Consider the following 6,000-nt stretch of genomic DNA (forward strand, 5'->3'; position numbering starts at 1 on the left):
TCTACCTGTGACTCCACTTTCAAGGAGCTATGAACCTGCACTCCAAGGTTCCTTTGTTCAGCAACACTCCCTAGGACCTTACCATTAAGTGTATAAGTCCTGCTAAGATTTGTTTCCCAAAATGCAGCACCTTGCATTTATCTAAATTAAACTCCATCTGCCACTCCTCAGCCCATTGGCCCATCTGATCAATATCTTATTGTACTCTGAGGTAACCTTGTTTGCTGTCCACTACAGCTCCAATTTTGGTGTAATCTGCAAACTTACTAACTATACCTCTTATGTTCATCCAGATCATTTATATGAGTGATGAAAAGCAGTGGACCAGTGCTGATCCTTGCGGTATGCTACTGGCCTCAGTCTAAAAAGCAACCTTCCATCACCACCACCTATGTTATACCTTCGAGCCAGTTCTGTATTCAAATGGCTAGTTCTCCATGTATCCCATGAGATCTAACCTTGCTAGCCAGTCTCCCATGGGGAACCTTGTCGAACACCTTACTGAAGATCATTTCGATCATGTCCACTGCTCTGCCCTCATCAATCCTTTTCCTTACCTCTTCAAAAAATTCAATCAAGTTTGTGATTTATGATTTCCCACGCACAAAGCCATGCTGACTATCCCTAATCAGTCCTTGCCTTTTTAAATACATGTAAATCTTGTCCCTTAGGGATCCCTCTAACAACTTGCCCACCACTGATGTCAGGCTCACTGGTCTGTAGTTCCCTGGCTTTTCCTTACCAATTTTCTTAAATCATGGCAACACATTAGCCAACTTCTAGTCTTCCAGCACCTCACCTGTGATTACTGATGATGCAAGTATCTCAGCACAGGGCCCAGCAATCACTTCCCTAGCTTCCCACATAATTCTAGGGTACACCTGATCAGATCCTGGGATTTATCCACTTTTATGCCTTTGAAGAATTCCAGCACCACCTCCTCTGTAATATAGCCATTTTTCAAGATGTCACCATCTACTTCCCCACATTCTATATCCGTCATGTTCTTCCCCACAGTAAACACCAATGCAAAATATTCCTTTAGTATGTCCCCTATCTCTTGCAGCTCCAAATATAGGCTGCCTTGCTGAGGGGCCCTATTCTATCCCTAGTTACACTTTTGTCCTTAAAGTATTTATAAGATCCCTTTGAATTCTTCTTTTTAGGATGTAATTTTTCCTGGATTGGGTGAAGGGGCACAAATCTTGCAAGTCAGGCAATTTCCCACCTTGGGACCAAACTTCAAACCTGTACATCTACATGTAGGCCATTTGTTCTTGTTATAAATTGCTACATCTGATTTTATATCTAGCTGGTTAAGACACATTAAATTGCCATGCTGCAGTGACAGTTTCAGGCCTGTGGAGTGCTACAGACCAACTACTTTGTGCTTTTACCAACTGCCATACATTGCAGTGTATCTCTAACGTTCAAATTGGCTTTAGTTTTCTTGTTTTTCAGGTCGTCAGAGGTTCCATAATTAGCCAATAATAATGTCTGCATACCAAATGAAAATAAGGAAAGTGTGTATGACTTAATGTGTAGTGTTCTTCTGTACACTTGGTCCAATTATCCCTTGATTTCTAACTCTGCTTTACCAGAGGATCACAGTACACTTCGTCTTAATTTACTTTGTGTCATGCCAAGGGAGAGTGACTCATCTGTGAGTGCAGTTTTATATTTCAGGGTATGTTCATAGAACAGGAATGCACCCGCATCCAACTTCAATGGACCTTCTAAAGGAATGCCCTGTGCCTCGATACTCAAAATACTACATGGAGCAACCCTAACATTTAAGGAATATTACTGTTTCAGTAATATTTATGAAACAATTTTTTTTGATGTTGTTTGGTTGTAAATTTTCATTATGAAAACAATTGCGAAGAGCCGCTTCCCTGTATTATATAAAAATGATTTATGAAACTATTTATTTATCTGTCTGAGTATAGAATTGCTCTATATTTTTCAGAAATGAATCAAAAAGTATTCATTTGCTTTGCTGGACAATATTTTTAAAAATTTGTCTCCTAGCCCTTTTTATAGAAAATTGCAGCTCTTCCCCTTATCTATTTCCCAGCATCAGTTCTAGCAACAGAGGCCTCTGGATTGAGCATCAAAAAAGATGTTAGCAGTGAAATAATTGCATTTTTTCTTCCAAACCCAGAGAAATGCAAGCTTTGAAAGTGTTTTTCCTCTTTACATTATCTGAGCTATTATGCCATTTTTAAAGTTAATGTGGTGGAAAATGGTTATCTGTGAACTACAATAGACGAAGTATTTAGAAAGGTAATCATGTAAAAAAAGAGCCATTGTACAAACTGTTTTTTTTATCATTTTGTTGTAGCAGCTATTATGCTATTTCTTGTACTTCGCCCACAACTGGCTAAAATATTGCAATGTTCTATAACCCCTTTAAATCTATAACAAATGCTAAAGCAGAAGTATTATGTCAAAATATTGTTCTTCATACCAAGATTTAACATTAACCCCTCATGACAGCACCTCTGGGACACGTTTCACCACTAACTCCCTGCCCTCTGGCAGTCAGTGCCTTTCTCATACTACTTCCAAAGCCAACTTGGACGTGGTGATTATTATGTATTTGCTGCCTTTGTCCTTCTAGATGGAAGTGGTCATGTAGTTGGAAGCTGAAGTCTAAGGAGTCTTGGTGAATTTCTGCAGTGCATCTTGTAGATAGTAACAGCAGTGTGTACTGAGCAAGGTCGTAGAGGAATGGGTGTTTTTGAATGTGGCACCAATGAAGCGGGCTGCTTTGCTTAGCACCGATGTCTAACTCCAACTCCCTCCTGTCAGATTGATGACCACCAACACCAAGCTTAGTTATATCACTTCTGGCTTCCTAAAACTGGTTTCCCAACAGATAGGGGCCAAATTGATAGGCTGGCTGTAACGTTGGCCATTTACCTTGACGAACAAGAGGTCTTCATTGTTCCCTTCGAGAATGGATGCCATCTAAAATAATTATCTCTTGAACAGCATTGAAAAAGTTTGAGTTATCTCAATCATAATTAGTAAAGTTAGGGTTCAATGGTTCAATTTAGCTAAAGGTTAACTTATCTTGTCTTACCAAATTTGGATCGTGTTTCAAATATGGTTTGAGTAAAAAAAAGTAGTTACTTTTAAGATTTGAGAACAGGTTAGCAACCAGTATAGGAGATCACATACAAAGCTTGGATCATACATGGAAACCTCATAAATTGCATGTTTAAGTACTGACAAGCAAGGTTTAACTCAATTAATCATTGTCAAAGTGAATTTATTTTGAACTGCGTTACATTTCTATAATTAATTCTTCATCCCAATGTCTGTAGTTTACTCGATTTTGACCATATTGCAATATCTTCCAATATCTCCCACCAAATGTTGATGGAATTTTGCCCTATTGTGCTTGATTCCAACTGTGCTGGATTCAACCGTTTGAGTCCTATTTCACCTCAACAAGTGCACTCGCACAGTTACTTGTTGACAGTGAGTATGAAAGTGTTCCAAAATCTTCAACTCCTTATGAGAAATGAGTGCTAATATTTTGAACTCCCCTTAAATAGAGAATATGCTCTTATGTCTATTAAAATTTTAAAAAAATTACAACATTTCCCAACAACAAAGCACTCCTTCTTTTCAATACCATTTTCTGTCATTTGGATATGTACCAAATTGCATTTTGTTATGCATCAGGAGGTAATAAATTGTCCACTTTAGAATTGCCTAAAGTGCTTACAGCATGCTATTTATGATGAATATTCCCCAGTAGGTGGATGACTAATTAGTAGATGAGCACTTACAAGAATGAAAATTAGAAATTTTTCATTGTAAATATATTCTTTTCCTTGTTCAGTTTTTTCCAAAAAGACAGATCCAACCACAGCATCTCCAGGAAGGGCAAGGTGGCAGTTTCAGCATCCACTCCAGCCAGAATGGGAATTGATCCCTGGTCTGTTGGTACCAACATCTTCCTCTGTGATCATACAGCCTCTGAGCAGACTGGGTTCTTGTATCTCCAAACAATTGTACATGCATGTTGTAGCCTGGAACTATGATTGGAGATGGTAGAGGCTTCTACATTCTTCCCATCTACATTCTTCCCCATTACTGGTCAGGAACCTTTCCCATTGCTTGCTTTAAATATATACACACATGTACATATAGTAAGGATTTACAAATTGATTTGAATGCATTTTTAATGCACCTTCTTTCCATCAAGTCTTAGAGTGGGACTTAAAGCTGAAGCTCAGGATCAGAGGCAGAGATGCTATCATTGCGTCGCAAGGCTTTGTGCTTTTCTTATCATCTTGCAGGAGTTGTATGAACAATACATCAAAACTTGCTCTGATACCATCCTTTACATTTATAAACAGATCCAAGAAACAAACGTTCACGCAATGTTAAACCTATTCACATCCTATCAACTTCATTATTGTCTCCTGGAAGAAACAAAACAGGCAGAAAGAAGGTCAGTAGGAAATTTAGGAAAGTGCTAGGGCATTTGCCTCTGATGTCTTGGTACAAACATGAAAGGTCTGGGAATCATATTGTTACATCCTTCACTACAATGTAGACCAACTAACCACTCAACTTTATAGCTAACAATGTTGTCTTCTCAATTACCAAGTTTCAGTTTAAAGGGTTGCACTGACTCCAAATTCACTGCACATTTCAGATGACTGTTTCCAAAGGGTAATGACTCATTGTGAAAATACGTACTTCCTGGAAGGTAACGCAACCTTTCCATGCACTTTTATAGGAATAATAATGGTCCTGCCATTTCTATTTATTTCAAGTAGCCCTTTAACTGGGATGCATCCAATTTTGTCTGCATTTTAAGCATCAATAATATTGCTCCATACAGTTAGGTTTTCAAAGTCCAAAAAAAGTAATTCTTGGACCCTATTATAATAATTAAGTAGTAAGATATTGTTCCATTGACCCATTGTTTCATTGACCTGAAATATAGGTATCTGAGCAGATTCAAATTGTGAAGCAGTTTGACAACTCTGTGTCATCCTCCCAGAGTCACAAAATTAAGAGACTAAATCTTTGTTCACCATTCAGTTCTGTACAGTGGATGGACTGTGCAGGCAAGATGATCAGTCGCAGCCCTTGAGTCTACATATGACTCACAGCTCCACTTTGAGGATTGGGTGCTGGTGTTCTAGATAGGTGAGTGCAAGCTGGTGCCTCAAAGTGGAAGTGGCCTCTGAATGCTTTTATAATTTAAACATTAAGTTTGGCTATAGTTGAAAGGGCATGACTGTGGGAGGAGTTCCGAGGAAGTCTCAATGAGTGCCAAATTGCCAATCCCATGGCTTAGCTCTAGAAGGTTGCCTCCAGGCACTAGCTAACATTTGGCCTCAGCCAGGAGCCTGTCTGTTATCACAAAGATCCAGGTGGCATCACCAATGTTCTCCAAAGTCAGCATTTAATTGTTAAGTGGCTACCCGCTACTTGCCTACCTTACCACTGCCCAGACCAGTCAAAGCTGGCAGTGTGGCAAGGAGCTGCCCTGCTGTGGCATTTTTTTTTTAAATTGCTGCTGATCTAGCTGCAGGGTCCATCTCTGCAGAACGCAAACCTCTTGTTAGCATCTGTGGAAAGAAAACAGAGAGATCAGCCTTGATGAAAATTTCCATAATTTTATGTTTTTGGTTCTAATTTCTGGCATTTAAAAAAAAATTATGAAAGATTTGTTATCATGCTTGCTTTTCTTTATATTGTTAATATCTTTTATTAAAGCCCAGACCCATACACACTATTTAGCATTTTGGATTGTGGGCACACCAATTTGGGACTAATATTTGTGCTATAATAAAATTGCATTTCTTTCTTTCTGAGCAGTTTTTATCCTTTCTTCTTTCTATATGTTATACAGTCACTGATATTATGAGTTGTAATTGTTTATAAACTTTACATTATTATAATTATGGTCAATAAGATTACTGTTTTGACATATCGTTGAGTATTGTCATTTATTCCTCTCCTCCA

Source organism: Chiloscyllium plagiosum, chromosome 14, assembly GCF_004010195.1.
Source record: "Chiloscyllium plagiosum isolate BGI_BamShark_2017 chromosome 14, ASM401019v2, whole genome shotgun sequence".
Lineage (NCBI taxonomy): Eukaryota > Metazoa > Chordata > Chondrichthyes > Orectolobiformes > Hemiscylliidae > Chiloscyllium > Chiloscyllium plagiosum.